This window comes from Phyllostomus discolor, chromosome 7, assembly GCF_004126475.2.
Source record: "Phyllostomus discolor isolate MPI-MPIP mPhyDis1 chromosome 7, mPhyDis1.pri.v3, whole genome shotgun sequence".
Classification (NCBI taxonomy): Eukaryota; Metazoa; Chordata; class Mammalia; order Chiroptera; family Phyllostomidae; genus Phyllostomus; species Phyllostomus discolor.
In genome coordinates, this window is record NC_040909.2 from 27671813 (window position 1) to 27691004 (window position 19192).

Below are 19192 nucleotides of genomic sequence, written 5' to 3' on the forward strand. Positions count from 1 at the left end.
TGTGGGTGTGGGTCTGGGACTCCTTGCTCCCAAGATATCCCTCCCGAATTTTTATCCACCACGTGGGTGTGGGACCAGCTGGTTCTGCGTCTGCCTCCCTCCTACCAGTCTGGATGGATGTGGTTTCTTTAATTCTGTAGTTGTCAGATTCCCACTCAACTTGATTTCTGACAGTTCTGAGTGATGGGTGTCCTATTTTTAGTTGTAATTTTGATGTGGTTGTGCGAAGAGGTGAGCTGTGTCTGCCTACGTCACCATCTTGACCAGAAGTCCAGCGTCACATACCTTTTAAGAACATTTTTGAAGAAAAAATCTTGGAGTACATAGGCTATTTCTTCCTCATAGTTTATTTCTTGACCTCTTCATACCTTAGTCTCCCCAGTATTTAATGGGGCTTATTCTACACTTAGTGAGTTGAAGTTTTATTTTGTTTTATTTTTTTTTCTGGAGAGAATTTACTGAGCCCAAGGAGAAGTCACAGCACACCAAAACTAATAATTTCAGGGTATATTTGGATTAGCAACCTTCATGTGTACAGCATTGAGACCAATAGAGTCAACAGCCTTAATATATCAAGAACTCTGGTAAATAAGAAAATACCAGTGTACTAGTAGAAAAATGGACCTGGCTGGCATAGCTCAGTGGATTGAGCTCGGGCTGGGAACCAAAGTGTCCCAGATTCGATTCCCAGCCAGGGTACATTCCTGGGTTGCAGGCCATAACCCCCAGCAACCGCACATTGATGTTTCTCTCTCTGTCTCTCTCTCTCTCTCTCCCTCCCCTCCCTCTCTTAAAATAAATAAATAAAATCTTTAAAAAAAAAAGAAAAATGGGTAAAGGGCATGAATATATAATCAGAAAAATAGAGTATTATTTGTATTTTTAAAAAAGATTTTGTTTATTTTTAGAGAGATGGGAAGGGAGAGAGAAAAACAGGGAGAAAAACATCAATGTGCAAGAGGTAACATCAATTGGTTGCCTCTTGCACACCCCCAACTGGGTACCTGGCCCGCAGTCCAGGCACATGCCTTGACCAGAGATTGAACCAGCGACCTTTTGCTTTGCAGGCTGGCGCTCAGTCCACTGAGCCACACCAGCAGGGCATGTATTTTTTTTTTAATTGACCAAAAACAAGGTCAGTAAAAGTGTGATTATTATGAATAAATATGAATATGTTAGGCTGCAAAACCTTACTTTTCAAATTATAATTCTCAGCGTGGGTGAGGGTGAGGCAAAGCGGGCACAGCCAGGCTGTGGTGGAAGCTGAAGTGGGTGCACCGCTTCTACAGAGCAGGCCCGGCAGCGCACGCTCTGGAACCTTAAGAAGGTTTATACTCCATAGTTTTGACCCAGCAAGCTTATCTAGAGAATGTGTCCTGAAGAAATATTGAAACATTGGGTTGAATATTTTATATAAGGCCATTCAGCATAGTTCTATTTAGGGATAACTCCAATATTTAATAGTAAGATATTGGTTACATGCATTATAATCTGTTGATATAAAGTTTTGTTAAAAAATGTTTATTAATGGGGAAACAATCACAATATCATACTACATGAAAAAGGCAAGCTGTGAAATGGACAGCTCCAGTCCGGACGCACCCCTGCGCCCCTGCACGCGTGCACGCGGAGAAAAGGACGGGCACAGGATAAACCAAAGTTTCACAGCAGCTCCGTGATGGGATCGTCGGGCATTTTTATTTCGTCCTCATTTTCCCCCTTTGACAGAATTTTGAAATAAAAATAATTTAGTAAGTTTTATATTTTTATTATCAAAAACAGACATTGCAGGCACACACCTTGCTTTACTGTGCTCTGCAGATACTGTCTTTTAAGACCTTCCACCAGCAAAAAGATTAGGACTTGCTGAAGCCTTAGTTCATGGTTTGGGTTTTTAACAATAAAAGTATTTTTAAATAAAGGTTTGTACGTTTAAAAAAAAGTAATGCTGTTGCACACTTAATAGACTGCGGTGTAGTGCACACACAACCTTTATATGCATTGGGAAGCCAGAGAACTGTGCGACTGGCTTTTTATTGTGATATTTGCTTTATCATGGTGGTCTAAAACCTAACCTAGACTGTCTCCAAGATACGTCCGTATTTTAAAAGAATATTAGAAGTGGAAAAATATCTTACTTTTAGGGGAATTCTTGTTTATTTTCCGCAATTTTATATGAATTGGATACGATTTTATATTAAAGTTCAGCTTGTTTGCATCATATACACCAGAGTTGTCTCCGTTGGCAAGTTAGGGGCATAAGTGACCTCCACAAAGTGGTGGACAATAGCTTTGTGACATGCACCTAGGAAATACTTCAAGGGATCTATAGTTTTAACTGACAAGCCCCTGGAATCAGGCTGAGTCAGCAGGGGCTCTTAATGTACTTCTAATACATACACCAGTGAGCCTGAGCTGCATACTAGCACAGAGAATGTCAAAAGGTGCATTGAGATTGGGTAGCTCCTGTAATCTCATCAGCATCCTGCTCTGCCAACGGTCCTTTGCCTCTGGCAGCCCAATGCTATACAAGGTTTTGCTGTAAAGTATGTGCAGGGCTTGATGAGTATTTGTAAATTGAACCATGTAAATCTAAATAATAGATACAATTCGGGAAGATGCTCTTTTCCTTGCCATATTATCTCGAGAAAAAATATATTGTCAGGTTAATAGACTGCCCAGCAGAGGTCAGTCTGGGCACATCCAGTGGCACCTTGATGACATTGTATTGAATGCTTATTTTGTCAAAGTGATCTTGAAATTAGTCTCTTTATAGGAATTTTTCTTTCGAAGGATAAAGTACTGACTAGCCCCTGCAAAATGAATCTATTGGTTGATAGTCAAAACTCACTTTGATAAAGCATCTTGCACCCCCTGTTTTAATAATAAACACTCTGTGACCCTAGTATACTGGACACTCAAGTGCCTCATCAACTCTGAGCTTTGAAAGCTCAGTTTTCAAAGATTATGATTGTTTTCTTGATTTAGGAAAACTAAGAATGTAGGGTGGGACATGACTTCTTAGGGTTAGTTTCTCGACTAGTATTTTTTTACAAGAGCTCTGCTTTTTTTTTAAAGAGCTCTATTTTTATTTTTTATTTTTTTAATCCTCACCTGAGGACATGTTTATTGGTTTTAGAGAGAGGAAGGAGGGAAAGAGAGAGAAAGAGAAAGAGAGGAATGGAGGAAGGAGGGAGTGAAGAAAAGAAAGAAAGAGAAACATTGGTCAGTTGTCTCCTATAAGTACCCCGACTGACCCGGGATTGAACTCACAACCCTTTTGAAGCATGGGTTGACGCTCCAACCATCCAAACCCTAACCCGGCCAGGGACCTACTTCATGGGTTTGTTTGGGGATTCATAAAGCAATCCATCCATGGGTGGTGTAGCTCAGTGGGTTGAGTGCTGGCCTGTGAACTGAAAGGTCACCAGTTTGATTCCTGGTCATCAGGCCACATGCCTGGATTGTGGGCCAGGATCCTGGTTGGGGGCGTGCAAGAGGCAACTGATTGATGCTTTTCTCACACATGGCTGTTTCTCTCCCTCTCTTTTCCCCTTGCTCCCCCGTCTCTAAAAATAAATAAAATCTTTAAAAAAAAAAGGCTATCCAAAAGCTTCTAGCCTAATGCCATGCATATAGGAGGCACTCAATAAGTACCACAGTGTTTTAGGAGGATGTGACCTTAGAGAAGGAGAAAACACTGGCTGGAATTACATCCTGTTGAGCAGTGTGGTTTCAGTTTTCAAGTAAGTGGGTCTTACTTCTCCAAGTAGATTAGTCATTTCCTGGAAAACAGGCTGTTTGTTTTTACTTCCTAAGAGTGCCACCTGTTCTGCAGGGGTCCACTAAATAATAGCTGGATAAGAACTCATGGTGGTTGGAAATAGCTCAGTGGATCTTTTCTATGGTTATTTCACATATGTACCTTTGTGGTAGTTCAGCTTATGCGAAATGAGTATGTTTTTTAGGAAGTTTCAAATCTGTTACAAAGAAATGGGAGTACTGAACACTGAAAGAAAATGAAAATAATATTAAATCCAAAAATATTTCTGTTACTTTATTGTTTTTTAGACACTTAACTAGGCAGTGAGGAAGCAGTAAATAAATGTAAATTTAGAATGACTGGGATAGGATTTCATATGACTGTATTAAGAAAGTGGGAAACCAGTTAAATTCCAGATGAGAATTATGATTGAGGAACCCTGATGAAACTGACTATGCTGGCTGCTGCGGAGAGTGAAATGTGCACGGATAAAGCTGGAATCATCTTGTGTTTTCTGGTTGCATTTGCTCCTTGCTACTAATGTGAATAATGGAGTAATATGGATAACGGAAATTGAAGATCCTATGAATTCCTCCTGTAGATAAGATACAGATTGAAATGCACCTTGGATTCAATCTGGCAGGCAGGACTGCCTACACTTCTGGTTTTCACTGGATTATCTTAGACATTCCCTCCCCTCCGAGGCCTTTTCTTCCAGGAAAGGGGCTTCCGACCTGCTCAGTAAACCCAGGTTGTATGGTTACCCCTCCAGTTAGGGAGCGGAAAGACACATGTAGAAACCCTGGCTGTCCAGTTTCAAAATTTGATAGGAACACATTAAGTTTTGACTCAGGCTTATAAATATTGGGTTGGTCCAAAAGTTGGTTCAGTTTTTTTCCCCATAAGATGGCTCTAGTAGCGCTTGGTTGTCTTTAATGTCATCTGAAACGTTTGTTAGGTTATATTGTGACAGCTGTCATATCAGCATGCATTTTTAAAAAGACATCAGAATTGGTGGATTTTTGTGTACCATTTTCATATTGAAGATGGAAGAAAAGCAACATTTTTGGCATATTATGCTTTATTATTTCAAGAAAGGTAAAAATGCAACTGAAATGTAAAAAAAAAAAGATGTGTGCAGTGTGTGGCGAAGGTGCTGTGACTGATCGAACGGGTCAAAAGTGGTTTGTGACGTTTCCACAGACCAGTTGAAGTGGATAGTGATCAAATCAAGACATTAATTGGGAACAATCAACATTATACCATGCAGGAGATAGCTGACATACTCAAAATACCCAAATCAAGCATTGAAAATCGTTTGCACCAGCTTGGTTATGTTATTGCTTTGATGTTTGGGGTCCGAATAAGTGGGAAAAAACCTACTTGACTGCATCTCCACCTGTAATTCTCTACTTAAACATAACAAAAACGTTCTGTTTTTAAAACAAATTGTAATGGGCGATGAAAACTGGATACTTTACAATAATGTGGAACCAGAAAAGATCGTGGGGCAAGTGAAATGAACCACCATCAACCACACCAAAGGCCGGTCTTCATTCAAAGAAGACATGGTGAGAATGGAAGGGCGTCCTCTATTATGAGCTCTTTCGGGAAATCTAAGCGATTGATTCCAACAACTACTGCTCCCAATTAGACCAGCTGAAGGCAGCACTTGACAAAAAGTGTCTGGAATTAGTCAGCAGAAAATGCATAGTGTTCCATCAGGATAATGCAAGGCCGCATGGTTCTCTGATGGCCAGGCAAAAGCGGTTACAGCTTGGCTGGGAAGTTCTGATTCATCCGCCATGTTCACAAGACATGACCCCTTTGGATTTCCATTGTTTTTTGGTCTTTATAAAATTCTCTTAATGGAAAAATTTTAATTCCCTGGAAGACAGAGAAAGGCATCTGGAACAGTTCTTTGCTTAAGAAGACAAAAAGTTTTGGGAAGATGGAATGATGAAGTTGCCTGAAAGATGGCAGAAGGTAGTGGGATAAAAACGGAGAATATGTTGTTCAATAAAATTACAGTGAACATGAAAAACGTGTCTTTTAGTTTTACTTTAAAACAGAACAAACTTTCTGGCCAAAACACAGTGTCAGCATCATCCATGATTTCTCCCCTTCCCTCCAGTGTCAACCGCTGCCAGCTCTGTGGGTAGATCTACAGCCCAGCCACATGGTTCTTTCCAAGGCTCACGCCCTGCGCCCAGCACGTTCCTGGGAACTGCCCCGTCACTCCCATGTCTGAGGTAGGCTCAGGATGTCAGACCTGGTTTCACCATTGCGGGACTCTGCACTCCCACCCAGTTCTCACCCAAGGAATCAGCTGTATCCCTCAAGGTGCAGCTCAAGAGTCACCTCCTCTATTAAGCTTCCTCCCACCTGTGTGTGCCTCTCTCACGACTCACAACATCCGATGTTCCTGGTGAATCGAATTCCCATCTCCCTCCCCAGCTTGACTCAGGGCATGTTACCACATGACACCCACCCTTCATCTTCTAGATCCTGCATCCTCTCTCTCCTGTTTGGCAGTCTCCTCCGAGTCTGCCCCTGAAGAATCCACTTTCACGTGGCATAATGGTATAAACATCACAGACATTTTCTTGTGGGGCAGGTGACTCGGGAGGGGTTTATACAGCCATACATTCTGAGAAACACATTGTTAGGTGATTTCATTGTGTGAACATCACAGAGTACACCTACACAAACCACAGTGTAGCCACTGTAATTGTAGGTGCTGTACTGTGACAGACCTATGGCACAGCAGCCTCATTTACAACCAGCATCTACAAACACCTGTGTAATTGTAGCACAAGCCCGGTGGGCTTTTCTTTTTGTAACGTAAGTGCCTGACTTAACGCTTTGATTGCTGAGACATCCATTCCAAAGAGGCATCTGCCTCAGAGAAGGACATAGAAACACAGTAGGTGAAGAGCCAGCCGCCTCCCCCACGGAGGATCCTTTGGTTTAGAGATCTTGGCTGATTTTGATAACTAACCATGTGGCTACTTGGTTTTTTCTCTTCCCAATTTTAAATTCTCGCTGTTACATTTTAAATTCACCAACAAAAAGTAAGCCCGTGAAACCCTGTGCTCCCACTCTCAACCCCAGTAAAAACAGTACCCCAGACCCCTGCAGGTGGTCTTGCTCTCTGCCCTGTACTTCGCTGTGTGCCTCCTGGCATGCCTTGTAGCTCCAGGGCCTATAGGTAATGAACTTTTTTCCTTCAAAGTTTCCTAATGGTTATTGCTGAAGGGCGTCTTGCAATCATACTAAGAACCTCAAGGGTTGGGTCCAGTTGTAAGACTGGTCTGTGGGAAGCTCATCAGGGCCCAGGTTAGTGTCCCTTTGGGCCACCAGGCATTTCTAGCACATTGAATTTCTACCCATAAGACTAAGACCAGCACAGAACAGTAATTCATTGCACTATGGCCTTACAATGGCTACAGCATCACTAGGCAATAGGGATTATCAGCTGCATTATAATCTTATGGGACTACTGTAGTGTACTGAAAGGCCTTTAGACAGTGCCTGACTGCCTCAAAAGCTGCTGTGAACAACTTCAAAGGAGGATGTAGGGTGGATAGATGAGTAGCTGAGCCAGCAAGCATCAGAAGCCCACCCCGTGCCTGCGTATTAGGGAAGCCCAAGAGTTCTTAGAGCAGTGTGTGTGTGTATGTGTGTGTGCGTGTGTGCGCGTGTGGTGGCAAGGGTGGGGTGGGGGTAGTCACAAGGCCCTGACAGGACTGAATTCAGTTTCCACCCTGGTGAGATGTAGGCCAAAATTAAAATTAAGTTCAATTACTAAAAATAAACATTTCTTTCATATTTATTGAATATGGACTGAAATGTATACCCACTACATCCATAAAACTTTTTCGTAGCTCAGTGCCATCCCTGCCACCCTGCCCTCCAGCAGTCGCCCCATCTATCTCCTTTCCCCACCACCCTGGCTACATGATCTTTTCCGAAATGTTAACGGTTGTCTTCCCTTGGTCGTTTTCTACATTACCTTTAGTCTGGTATTTTTATTGGAATGTGTTTTAAAACACAGTGTACTAATAGAAAAACATGAGGTTCAGTAAAGCCAACAAACAGATCTGGAGACAATTGCCATTGAAAAGATGGTTCTTACAGTTCCTGAGAGGAGAGTACACCCACGGAGGGCCAGGGGAGCGAACACCGTTGGCGTCAGGCAGAGAGAAAGTGGGCTGAGGCCCTGTTGTGGTTAGCGTGGGAAGAGACAGGAGAGGAAAGGTAAACAAGTTTAGGATTGGCTAGTTTGAATAATTCCCCTGGGCTCGGTTGTAGGGGCTGCCCCTGGTTGTATGGTGCGTGGCCTCGGAGTGATTAGGGCTTAGGGTGGGGTGACAGTGGCCTGGAATGTCCGGAGTGGGCGGTTGGGATTCTGGGCTGGTTAGTTTGCATATAAAAGGAGAGTTGTTTGCTGTCTCTAAGATTAGCTAACACGAGAGGGGCGGGGCTTCCAGAGTCTGCACTGTGTCCTATCAGAGCATTGGCATTACGGAAAACAAAAAGACACCCTTATACACAATGGCTTTAAATGGATAGTTATTAAATATTAAATGAATATTTGGAAAGTTGGATCTTAAAATACTGATTGCTTTTATTCAAGTACAAGGTATCTGAATTTTTTAAAGTGATTTTTCTGTGCCTCGGTGGAGTTTCTGTAATATTGGCTCAATGAAATTTTTGTTAAATATGTTTTAAATGCTAATCTGTTCTGTTGCTAATGGAAGTAAATTATTCTACTATTTTACATGTAGGTATTATTTGCATATTTTATATATTAATTCCATACCTTAATGAATTATTCAAACCAATTCTTTCTCCTACCTAGAGGCATTGGCCAGGACTTCCAGAACAATGCTAAATGGGACTTGTGAGTACAGGGTGCGTGCCATTTGCTTCTAGATGCTTTACCATCGGCATCTCATTTATCTGTGTCCTTCCTTCTGGGGAGCAAGAGATGAGGAGAAAATCTGACAAGAAGTTTCGGAGGCTGCAGGGTGTGACCGTCTTCCCAAAGGGCACAATAAGATGGTAGAAGGCTGCCTACCATTTCCGAGTGGCACTTGTGCCAAGAAAAGGTGACTTCTTGGTGAATGAATTATGGCTAGTTGCTGTGCTAGTTAATTATTTGTTGCCTAGACTGTCTTTCTTCTTGGTACTGAGGCCAATGATGAAGGCAAACATATTGAGAAATCTGTTCCTCTGCGGACCCTGAAAATAGAGATTCACTTGATATGAGTCCCAAGAAGCAATTTATCCTCTGAGACAGACTCCCCATTGTCAACCCAGGGCCAAATTTTATAAACAATAAGGATCCAGCAGCTATTTGCTGACAGGGGTTCCTTGGGTATTGTGTATACCAGGAAGAACCTCAGTCTCAAGTCTTGGCTTCCCACAAATGCCCATCTGAGTCAACCACTGCAGGGAAGCCCTAGTTTTGTCTTTTGACCAATGTACTGGGACCTGCCGTGTCCAATCAGAACGATACAATTATATTCTCATTTGCATCTTTACCAACCAATCAGAACTGCTCTATAACGACCACTCAAAACTGCATGATTCAGACCAATCAGAACTGTTAGAATTTGGAACCGTCATTTGCATAGAGGTGGGCCAATCAGGAATGTGTTGGGGGGTGGCATCGGGAACTTTCCCTATGAATGGCAATCTCCCCTTTGTCTCAGTGCAATGCATTTTCGGTTTCCACAGGAGGCTGGCTGCCTTTGGGACTGTTTCACCTGAATGAAGTCTCTCCTTTTCTGTACCTCTTTGGAAATGTTGGTTTACACACCGTAGTCTTCATCTTCAAAATCGCAGACCAAGCTCCCCTAGGTGAGTCCCCAGAAGGTGACCTCCTTTCCTGCCTCTTTAATTCCAAAGTGACCTGTGTATGGTGAGGGCAGCCAGTTGGGGAGGGGCATCGATTTAGTCCAGATCCTCTGCCCAGCCCTGGCTTTAGGAAATGCAATATCAACAACCCCTGAAAAATAGTCTTCGGAGGGAAAGATCCTGACATACTCTGTACCCTCAGTCACACACCACAATTCTCCACAGGCTGTCTGGAAAATGTGTTCACCCCGAGTGTTCATTTGCTGGGGCGGCCCTAAGGAAATACTGCAGGTTGGGTGGCTGGCACACCAACTTTATTTTCTCACAGTTCTGGGAGCTAGAACACAAAAATCAAGGAGACCATAAGTTTGGCTTCCTCTGAGGCCTCTCAACAGCTTGCAGGTGGTCACCTTCTCGTTGTGTCCCCCTATGGTCCTTCCTCTGTGTACACACACTCCTGTTGTCTGTCTTTTTGCAAATGAACACAGGCAAGCCAGTACTGACAAATGACTTGTGAAATACCCACTAATCGACTGCAGCCAATTTTCTCTGATGTGCCCTAATAGGAGGGAGCTGTGGCATGGATAATACCAAACAGTAAATAATCTAAAAATAATTTCTACTTGGTCTGGGAAAGCAGCACATGACTTCCCGGCTGCCAAGTGGTCTGGCTAATTCAGTTTGGTTCAGATCAATGTGTCTTTTCCTGAGCGCACGCTGACAGCCCAGCCTGTGCTGAGGTGTGGAGGAAAGGTGGCCAAACTAAATGCTGTCGGCTTTGGCCAGTTCTCCACGGGGCGACACGCAGGCTGTGAAGGGCACACAGTAATTATATGGACAGCGGGACAAAGCTAGCTTTTTCCTGATCCTTCAGTCCGTGAGGGTTGGGGGCCAGCCCAGCTGGCATGCCGGGTGTGGAAGGTGCTGAGCAGACAGTGAAGAGAGCCTGGGGGAGACAGATGGGTGCCCAGGCACGCCCCAGCCACCAGCTCACACAGGGCACTCTGCCCCTGACATTCACAGGCAGGACTTCACGCAGGGTGCCTTACGTGTATTGTTTAAGGCCTCTGCAGCCACAAACTTATGGTTAGCTTGGCAAGAGGCAAATCTGCTCTGAGACCTTGCAAAGTGAATCTTGACCCAAGCTGAGTTACTCTTAAGGTTTTGGATGCATTGCAGTATAATCTATCTGTTTTGCATGTACCATATAGATCGATTCATTAATTAATTCGTCCAACACTTATTAAAGGCCCCTGCTGTGTACCAGATCTGGCGTCTGGGGGAATAAAGGCATGAAGAAATCATGGGTCTTGTGCTCAAGGACTCAATAATCTACTCAAAGTAATAAGACTGTATCTGAAAAATTATATTGCAAGATTAAAAGCACAGGCTAGAGTTACAGTTAATTAGTACATATACACATACACAAATGTAAGTATTATTTTTGAATAGTTTAGATCACTCCTACCACATGGCCAGGGATTATAGAAAGCCTTTAGAAGGGATATGTTACATCCATCCTGTTGAAGAGGAGACCCCCTCTCCCTGTACTTCTACCCTGGGCCACCCCCTGCTCAGTCCACGTCCCCATGCCTCCCAAAAGGAAAGGAGTTGTTGGTCTGATTGGTCAGAACCCAGGACATTCACAGGGTCACTTTGCTTGTGGGCAGGGGCACTCTACCTTAAAGATACGCTCCGTGGCCAGGGCCACCTGTCTTTCTCCCCTGCACATGTCAGGAGGCTTTCTAGGGGCCACTCACCCAGGTCTGGCCTCAGTCCCACCCTCCTCAAGATGATGAGAAGCATATGGAATAGTCCACCTTAGCTCAGCTCATCCTGTTACCCTCTGAGGACTCTCCAGCCGAGACACCCTGCCACTGGTGCCCAAAGGACCACAGTCAGGCTCACTCTGGGCCTTGGGCTGGGGCAGCTTCCCTCGCCTGCCTCTTCATCCCCTGCAGTGCCCGGATCTGGACCTGGGGCTGGGCGGTGTGGTGTGAAAGACACAGGCTTTGGTGTATGCGGTCAGCTTTGCATACCAGCTCTGGCCGAGGGAAGATGACCTCAACTGCCTTTGTCAGCCTCTGTTTCTTCATCGATAATATGGGTGTTGTAACACCCCACTCACAGAGTTGCTATGAGGCTTTCAAGAAATGACACCTGTACGAGCATAATACGTGTTTAATGAACAGTGGTTGGTGTCAGTATTTCCACCCCTTACGGTCAGCCTTGCCTTAGCCTCTTCCATGAATCTCCTTCGAGAACTTCACTAGAAAGTCACCCCTCCCCTCCTTCAGCACTGACCTCTTCCCTCCCTTCAGGGAGGCTCTCTGATTAACTATGTCTCTCCATTGTTCTGCATTACACTGACTGCCACTGGACTGGTATATGTGAGGCAGGGTAGTAAAAAGCTAGAAAAATTCCTTGGCAAGTACAGTAGAGTAGGGAAACTGAGATAGGTACTGAACCAACTGACTGAGCCCTGTACAGCCTGATACAGAGGGTCACCTCCATAGAGATAACATCTAAGTCTCAGTTGTATTTTAGCTCCAGGCCCAGAAAAGCAGCAAAACCAGGTGGGCAACCCAGGGCCAACTGCAGTGACTGATGACCCCCTGCCCTGGCACTGACCCATCAGTAGGGAGCATGACCCTGAAAGGGCATACCTGGGGAACTGATGGACATTCTACTGAAACTCTCCCCTGTGACCACCTCTAAGATTCCTGCCAGCAAGAAAGAGATGAAAGCCTCAAAACAAAGGACCCAGCCCACACCTTTCCTGGTCTTCTCTTCTTCCCCCATAGGTCCTCATTCCTGAACTCTAAGGGATCCCACGAGTCTTGCAACCAGGGGAACAGTGGGCAGCGACAGCTTGCCCTGGGCTAACCCCCTGAACCTGTCCCCGGGGCCCCTTTTTCTCTGACTTCCCGGGAGAGCTAAGGCAGCCCAGCCCGGGCTCTCCTGTTGCTGCTTCTATGCTGAGCCCTTCCTTGCTCCACTGTCCCCAGCTTTAATAAATGTCCTCTCAAAATCACCTGGACTCGTGCTGTGAAATCTTTCCTGCACGAAGTCAAGATCCCACACACTACTGGCAGGCCCTGGGCAGACCCTCTCGGGGCCAGGCCACCTGTCTAGTCACAAACATTCTTCTCATCTGTCTTGAGACTCCCACTAGAATGTAAATTTCTGAGGACAAAGAAATTTGTAGATTCATTTCACACTGAATTCTCAACTCTAGATTTTGCCTGGAGTCCAGAAGGAACTCAGTAAATATTTGTTGAATGAATGAATAATGAATGAATGAATCCCCTAACCTGTCTCTCCCCTTCCTGAATCATTCTTTCTCTGTTTCCATCTTCTCCAGGTTAGCCTCACCCATCTACTTCCTGAGGACACATCCAGTTACCTTCGGTAACTGTATATAAGGAAACAGGTAATCACATAATCCATGATAACTGAATGGAAAAATGTTCTCGCTCTAGCTCGTAAAAAAAAATCACCTGTTCCCCTTCTCTCAGATTGTGTGGGTATGCATTTTAGCCTTGCAGACAGCCCTCTCCCGGTGGCTGAGCGTGTTCAGAAGACTTTAAGACTTTAAGGAGTGGATTACACACAGGACGCACTGAGGCCCCAGGTTTGTGCAGTTCACCCCACCACAGCCCGCAGGAGGGGGAACCTCCTGGTGACAGGAATCACAGGGTCTCGTTGGGATGTGGACTCCGGACAGCACGGGGCTGTAGTGCCTGTGTATATTCTCCATCTCTTAGGTCATTGTTTCCTAAAAGTCTGTGATTGGCAGTGCTCCCCATCAGCTCCCGTCTATTGCTCACATTGGCCAAGGTCTCCCTTCCCACAGTGGGACGGGAACCTGCATGGTTACACGTGGCAAGGGCAGGGACCCTTCCCCACTCTTAACTTCGGGGTCTTGGTCGCCATTGGCCTATCAGCGTGTGAGGAATGGGCCTGTTCTAGGGCCAAGCCAGACCACACAGTCACACTCCCTTGAGCTCCCCCTTCAGCTGTGCAGAGACTAGATTTAAGCTTTGAATACAATGCTTTGTCTTTGCCTTGGGCCAGCTCACACAGTGAAGCAGGCCTTCCTCTGCACGCCATCCAACCTCTTGGAACACAAGAGGGGCCGTTGTCTCCAGGTGGATGCAGGTGGGGCGATGGAATGGGGGACTTGGGTTGAGGTGGGAGGGAATTGATGGGGTGGCGGTAGTAATGTTTTGCCAATAAATACACACAACTAAAATGTTGCAGCGAACACATGGGAAGTACAGCACAGTAAGTAGTAAACTAGGAACGTGCATTTGGACTGGTTAGAAGAAAATGAAGTGAATGTCAATTAAATTTTCTGGGGTTCACCCCAGTGGGGAATCTGGAGCAAACCTACCACCACCCCACCTACGAGAATGAGGCTGAGATTTGTTATTTCTGTGATTCTTGAAACAAGTAATGTTAGGAAACTGGCTTCCCTCAGGATGTTTTCCCTTTCTACGGGTTTCAGTGCAAGAACCATCAGTCCTCGGTTGTCATGAACCGTTTCGGGATCTGCTCTGAGGTCTCCAGTCCTCCCTGACTTCCTGTCATAAAAGCTGTGACTTTCGGCCCTGTCTGGCATAGCTCAGTGGATTGAGCGCGGGCTGCGAACCAAAGCATCGCAGGTTCGATTCCCAGGCAGGGCACATGCCTGGGTTGCAGGCCACGGCCCCCAGTGGGGGCCACATGAGAGGCAACCACACATTGATGTTTCTCTCTTTCTCTCTTTCTCCCTCCCCTCCCCTCTCTAAAAATAAATAAATAAAATATTTTAAAAAAAGAAAGAAAACCTTTAAAAAGCAACATGAATTAAAAAAAAAAAAAAGCTGTGACTTTCCTGTCTCCCTCCCAAGAATGTGGTTTGCATTTCAGAGCTGAACGATTCTGGGTCTCACAGCATTTCTGAGTCCATGTTAGAGTAAAGGTCAATGGATGTCTCTCCTTGGGGAGCCAGTCTAGCCCTGCGGCCTGGGAGCCGACATCGGCTGCATGTGCCCCTGGGCAGCGCACAGGGTGCAGGTTCAGTCTCGCCAGCCATTGCCCTGCCTGCCAGACAAATTCACAAATCTCTGCCTCTGCCCCCCAGAAGCTCACATAAACCTCAGTTTCCCCATCTATAAAGTGGGAATTGTAAGTTCAGTCCCACCGCCTCCCTTGTGAGCACCAAATGAAAGAAAAAAGGATTTTATAAAAAATAAAGCCTCTACTTCATGCACCACTAACATGTTTATTGTATAAAACAGATAAGAAAAAAAGGAGTAAGACATAATAGGAATTAAAAGTGATTTTAGGGGTCAACTATTTCTCAGGATAAACGCAAAGTAGATGAGTTTCTTTACTGCAGGATTTCCCAGTGGTTTTGGTATGCTGATGTACATTGTAAATTTCCAATATAATTTGCATAAAACGGGCAGTTCTCAGTTTAGGTGAACGCCTTGGCTTTTTAAAAAATGGGGTATCTCTTAGAGTGGGTGGGCATCCAGCAGTCTGGGTAAGTCATTGCCATTGCGTTGTTTGCATCCAGGCGGCTCAAGGTCAGCCCAGTGCCAAAGTCTTCCCTGAAAGAGTGAGAATGGCCAAGCTCCCTTCCCTGGAGATGGAACTGCAGGCTTAATGTTTGGGTGAGTCTGATTAGTCTCATCAGACTTATTAGTTCTCCGGGTTCTCTGGCCATCTCTGCTTTGCATCTGGGGCTCCGTCAGTTCCAGCTCTGATTTAACTTGAGCTGCCAGGGCACAGGGAGCTGTGAGGAGGGGCTTTCCCAGGGCTTCTCAGCTGCCCAGTCTTGTCTCCTTCCTGCTGCCGCAGCTGCCAGCAGAGGGTGGCCAGGACTTCAGAGTAACAGAATCATGGCTAATTCTGGACCAGAAAGACCAGGCTCAGAGTGCCGCTCTCTGCCAAGACCAGCCCAGCACCGTCTGCCCACTCCTCTCAATGTGTCGGCAGGGGCTGTTTGGACCTCAGACATGCAGGAAAGACGTCTGTCTTCTTCTTTTCCTTCTTCTTAATTCCTAAGGTTGCCAAGAATTTGATTTTATTTTTAAAAAGACTTTTATTTTTAAATGACAAATTAAGTAATGCTCATTGTAGGAATTTCCAATAATGCAAATGTGTATAGGGTTGCAAAGAAAAGCTTCCGCCTCTCATTGCTTGTATTTCCCTTCCCAGAGGTGTGCTCTCTGTCATTCTAGATCCTCCTCTGTGCACGCATGAATCATGGAGAAACAGATCTGCCTGTTTGTTTATGTGTTTGATTAGATGACTGCAAATTTGCAATTTCACTCAACAGTATTTCATGGATGACCTTCCATGTCAGTGCAAGAATGTGAAGGATCTTTTCCTTATTTTTTTTAAAGTCAAGTTTATTTAGGAAAAACTTACATAAAATAAAACTCACCCTTGTTAAGAGCATAGTTTGGTGAGTTTTGACTTAGTAGACAACCACTCCAATCAAGATAAAGAATAGCCCTGACCAGCATGGCTCAGTGGGTTGGGCGTTGTTCTGCAAAGGGGAAGGTTGCTGGTTTGATTCCCAGTCAGGGCACATGCTGGGTTTCAGGGTTGGTTTCTGTTCCAGGGCCATGTACAGGAGGCACCTGATTGATGTTTCTCTCTCACACTGATATTTCTGTCCCTTTCTTTCTCTCCCCCTTCCCTTCTCTCTAAAAATAAATAAATAAAATATTAAAAATGTACGTATAAAGGATACTTGTCATCAAAAAAAGTTCCTTTTGCAGCCCACTCTCTTCTTATAACCCTAACCCCGGGTAACCACCAATCTGTTGTTCCCCATTCCCATAGTTTGCCTTTCCCAGAATGTCATATAAATGGAATTATTTAGTATGTAGCCTTTTGTGTTGGTCTCAGTATAATGCATTGAGATTCATCTATGTTACTTGTTTCTGCAGGTTATTACATTTTACTGCTCCTTAGTACTGCACTGCACACAATGTATTTATTCACTCACCAGTTGGTGGCCATGTGGGTTGTTTCTAGTTTTAGTACTTGGAATTGTCAGTATTTTACATTTTAGCCATTCTAGTGGTATGTAGTTATATTTCATCATGGTTTTAATTTTCCATTTTCCTAATGACTAATGATGTTTATTATCTTTTCATGTGCTTTTTTGCCATTCCTATATTTGCTCTGGTAAAGTATTTACTCACATCTTTTGCCCATTTCTTTTAATTGGGTGTTTGTTTTATTATATTGATTTATAGAAGTTCTTTATATATCCTGAATATAAGTCTTTTATGATGCATGATATATATTTTTTTTCTCCCAGTCTTTGGCTTGTTTATTCATTTTAACATTGTCTTTTGAAGAGCAGAAGTTTTAAAATTTTGATGAAGGTTAGTTTAACACTTTTTTTCTTTTATGATTTGTGATTTTTGTGTCCTATTTAAGAAATTTTTTTCATGGAAGTAGAGAGTAAGATGATGGTTACCAGGGGTGGAGGGTGGGGGGAGTGGGGAGATGTGGATCAGAGGGCACGGAGTTGAAGTTTTGCAGGATGAGTAAGTTCCAGACGTCTAACACACAGCCTGATGACTGTAGTTAATAATATTGTACTGCGCACTTGACATTTCTAGGAGATTAGATCTTAGGTGTTCTCACTACAAAAAAAGGTAACTATGTGAAGTGATGAATATGTTAATTAGTTTGTAGTAATCATTTCACAATGTATATTTATATCAAAATATCATGTGGTACAACTTGAATATATACAATTTGTATTTAAAAATTTTTAAAGATTTTATGTCTTTATTTATAGAGGGGGGAAGGGAGGGAGAAAGAGAGGGAGAGAAACATTGATGAGAGATATGTTGATCAGTTGCGTCTTGCACACACCCCAACTGGGGACCTGGCCCACAACCCAGGCATGTGCCCTGACTGGGAATCAAACCGGGGACCTTTCAGTTTGCAAGTCAGCACTCAGTCCACTGAGCCACACCAGGCAGGGCTAACACTTTTTTAATTTAGAAAGAGAAGTCTTTGCATAATCCAAGGATCACTAAGATTTTTCCCTGTTTTCTTCTAGAAGCTTAAAATAGTTTTACCTCTTACACTTAGGTCTATGATCTACTTAGAGCTAATTTTTATGTACAGAGCAAAGTAAGGCTTAAGGTTCATTTTTGCTTGTTTTGCATATGGAAGACCAACTCTTCAAGTATTGTTGGTTACAGAGATGACCTTACTCTTGGCCATGGCTGTGTAGCATTTGACTGATTGGAGGTTCTGTGAGTTACTCAACAATGCCACATTTGTGGAGAGTCAGGCTGTTTCACATTTAAGGCTGTCGTGAACATCCTTGCACCTAACCACCGCAGTGGAATGAGTATTTCTGCAGAATTTCTGAGTGAAATGGCACGTGCATGGTAAGTGCTGGTGCGTAGCCCAGGCTGTTTTTAGTATACAGCCCCACCTACAAGGCCTGAGGAAGAAGGCTCTAACATTGATTGGACTTATTGGTATAAGCCTTTTACAAATATACAATAATTTCCTTCTGGAAAAATGTAATAGCCTGTGTTATTAGATTATGAAAGATTCAGAGCTCTTCCAAGAGGGTTTGAAGAAAAGATAATAATTTCTGCCTCAGTCAATTAGGGAAACCTCCTAAGAAATAGGCTCTTAAAACATGTGGTACATGGGAAATGGAAATTTACAAGAAAACTATTTAATAGGTATTGGGGACTTATAAATACCTCTGTGCTGCGGCCTCCCCAAGGATAGAGGTTCCTGAAATAACTTTATTCAGCAGTGACTTACCCCCTAGTGGTCTGAATGTGTACATGCAGCCTCCAGTGTCCGGGTCCACAGACCCTCACTGTCTCACTAGACTCACCAGCATGCTCCCTTGTACCAGGCCTGGGCCCCCAGCGGCATGTGCAAAGGCACAAGGGGGTGCTGAGAAATGCAAGGTGTTCAGTGTGGCTGGAGCATAGAATTATGCCACTTTTCCTACTTTCTTCTCACCCTACAAGGGGCATGATTTGATCAACTCAAACTGATATTGTCCAGGACCTACTATTAGGTGGCAGGGACTGACCGTCCCGGGGCCGTGTGGGTACACAGAGCTCCAGAACAGTCCCCCATCTCCAGGGACGCTAACACAGGTTAAATAGCAACACGAGGTGGTTTAGAAGAAGTTCAAAAACAGTACGAGCAGGTGTCCCAAGCAGGGCAATATTGATACCATCCGCAGGGACTTCGTGTTCACTGGTGAAGTCTGTGCGCTAAGGGAAGAAATAAACCACTCTGGCTGTGGGGGGCAGGGTCTGAGCTGGATGCTGAAAGTCCAGATTCTGGCACCAAGTCACTCAAGTGTCACCTTCCTCCTAAGTAGACTCCATCTTTCTTCAAGTCCCCAAAGCCTGCTGGCGCTGAGGTTCCAACGGTCAACAAGACCGAGCTCAGAATTTCCTGGCCGAGTTTAGCCAACAATCACAGATCCTTCCATTAAACATTTGGGAGCAGCGAAGTGGGGGTGCCCCCTCTTTATTTTGAATGTAAGCCTGTTTA

The 19192-nt window shown here is 44.3% G+C and overlaps 1 long non-coding RNA gene across 1 annotated transcript; it reads left to right on the plus strand.

The window, feature by feature from the left end:
• Positions 1 to 7675: 7675 nt before the first annotated feature.
• LOC118501592 lies at positions 7676 to 16202 on the plus strand. Its single transcript, XR_004904215.1, has 3 exons — positions 7676 to 9631; positions 12993 to 13061; positions 15195 to 16202. It is a non-coding gene; the product is annotated as an uncharacterized LOC118501592 (long non-coding RNA).
• Positions 16203 to 19192: the final 2990 nt, after the last annotated feature.